Here is a 2615-nt window from a genome sequence, read left to right on the forward strand (position 1 = left end):
TAACACTACCTACTACGACAACAACATGGATGAATAGATGTTACGTTCGCCTAAGACTAGGACATGCTCTCCTCACACACTAACACCTTCTTACAAGAAGTTCTCAGCCCACATGCTCCTTCTGCAACACTGCCAACTTAACCACACGTCACATTCTACTGCATTGCTCAGGTATTGCCGCTATACGCACAAAAGCGTTCGAAGACGCACACCCGCTCAATGTCCTCTCCCTCCCATCTGCATCAAATATCATATTAATGTCTAACTTTCTTAAGTCTTTAAACATCTTTCATCTAATATAAATACACATTACGTTTATATATATTATCTCTTGACTAAGCCGATAGCCATGGTAGCTAGTGCTATTATATTAATTTTGTAATTTTAATTATATTAATTAATAAATAATAATAATAATTTCAATTGTATAAATAACTAGTGTGCATATGTGACAGTATATGATTTTTGTGAAATTCCAGCTTCACAGTGATTTTGCCGGTTACCAGTTAGCAGTACCAAAGTTGATGTGGCTTTTGCACCATTGATAAGTAATAATTTTTGTATAACTAGTTCTATAATATATGATTTGACTGATATTCCTTTCTACATTTGAAAATATATGCATATTTTTAACTTTTTCAGGTACTTAATAAAAAAAGCGAAAGTTGATAATGGAGGCGGACCTGAAGTCTCAATTAAGCAAACCAATGGGGATTGGGGAACTGAAGTCTAAAGTAATGAAAGCACTGGGTATGTTTTATATTAAATTTTAACTCTAAAAATTCTAAATGCTCAAAATAATATAAATTTCAGTGAAGAGACGATGCAAAATGACAAACGAAAGTTTCGAAAAGAGTGGATTACTAACTTTTCCTGGCTTCAAGAACGAGACGGCAAAGCGTTTGTTAGAGCATGCGAAAATACTCTAATGAATCACGCTTCACACTTGAAACTGCACCAAGAAAAAGCTGTCCACAAGAAAAACGTTGACGTAAAAAGTAAGCAGGTTAAAATTGATAATTTTGCTTCCTCAAGCCAAAGCACTTATTGTCTAATGAAACAAATTCGCGATGCGGAATATACGTTAGTAATGTTTTGAATAAACCACAACCTTCCGTTTCTTCTCATGGATTTTTTTTCCAACATTGTTATACACTTGCTGTCCTGATTCCAAACTTCCTAAAGAATTGAAATGTGCGCGAACCAAGTCAACGCATATAACAGCAACTCTTGCGGAAAAGTCTAAAGAAAAAATTCTACCATTTAAGGACAAGCAAAGTTCCCTTATAGTTGACGAGACCACTGACTTATGGTCTGATTATGCACACTTCGCATAACTTCGCACAACTTCGCATAAACTTCAAATTGTAATTTAGTATGTACTTTGCACGTACTTTGTTTGTATTCCATTATCCAGAAATTAGCAGAACTTTTAAAAACTTAGCAATCTGTTGAGTTTAGATTTTGCTTCACATTTTCTTAAGTTACATTTTTATTTCACTGGTACAAATGGTTGTGCGAAGTTATGCGAAGTATGCATAATCAGACCCTTAACCACAAGGAAAGCTTTAGTGCTGGTCGTACGATACTTTGACACATCTGCAAATGAAATTCGCGATAGATTTCTTGCACTAATCGAGTTGTTTCAAAGTGATGCTCAGTCAATTTATGAATCTATAAAAAACTTTTTTTCTGCAAATCGTATCCCTATGGAAAATTTAATTGGGCTGGCCACTGATGTAGCTAGTATTATGACAAGAGACTTTAATGTGTTCAAGACAAAATTTAAAAATTCAAAGATATTATATCAGAAATGTAAATGTCACAGTTTACATTTATGCTTACGGTGACCATCCGTATTGTATTATACGGCGCAGTCCTCTTTTTGGACCACTTGTCCTGGCAAATAATTTATTTTATACGGGACGCCAAATGTTCTGTATTTCTTTTAATGTCCTGTATTTGTCGCGTTTTCGGGGTTCGGTTTTTCGAGGCCTTAAAAGCTCATTAAAATGGCATGCTTATGAACCAGTCTGAATGCGTGTGCTTCGAATCGAGGAACACATACAGTGACCAAAATATATATTAGGATTCTATATTTTAGCAAGGTTTTTCTTTTGTTTATTTAATGTTTATTATTTTTTTTTTTAAGAAGATCTCTTTTCCTAACAAAAACCATATATGTAATTCGAAATTTCCGACTTGCTGCAAAAACTATAAGAATTAATTCTGCAAATGTTCACCAAAATTACAAACTTTTTAATCACTTGTAGCTCATTAAAATTTAGTATAATAAAGTGAAAGTGCAACGTGCTGCTCATTTGCTTCCCTATCAACAAGTTGTCAAAAATATTGATTTTGTATAAAAAAATGCGTAGCACCGTCGACAAAAAAAATTGCCAAAAATTAACGGTAAGTCCTAGCTACTTAAAACTTGCACTTTATCGTATTAAAATGTATCTTTTTTTTTTTTGTAAAAAAATTTTGTAGGGTAAAAATCTCGAGAAAGATATCCTAAAAATTTGTGATGTTACTATAAGGATGCTGTTTCAGGGCTAATAAGGTCTGCTAGCTTTTATGCAAAAAATTAGAAAAATTATTTTTTGTCCCATATT

The 2615-nt window shown here is 33.3% G+C and overlaps 1 long non-coding RNA gene across 1 annotated transcript; it reads left to right on the plus strand.

Annotated features, from left to right (window-relative positions):
- Nucleotides 1-477: 477 nt before the first annotated feature.
- On the plus strand, nucleotides 478-2038 carry LOC108363254 (uncharacterized). Its single transcript, XR_001847590.1, has 3 exons — nucleotides 478-548; nucleotides 643-750; nucleotides 814-2038. It is a non-coding gene; the product is annotated as an uncharacterized LOC108363254 (long non-coding RNA).
- The last annotated feature ends 577 nt before the right edge of the window (nucleotides 2039-2615 follow it).

The sequence above is a fragment of the Rhagoletis zephyria genome, unplaced genomic scaffold, assembly GCF_001687245.7.
Source record: "Rhagoletis zephyria isolate East Lansing unplaced genomic scaffold, Rhagoletis_zephyria_1.1 Rzeph_scaffold_01228, whole genome shotgun sequence".
Lineage (NCBI taxonomy): Eukaryota > Metazoa > Arthropoda > Insecta > Diptera > Tephritidae > Rhagoletis > Rhagoletis zephyria.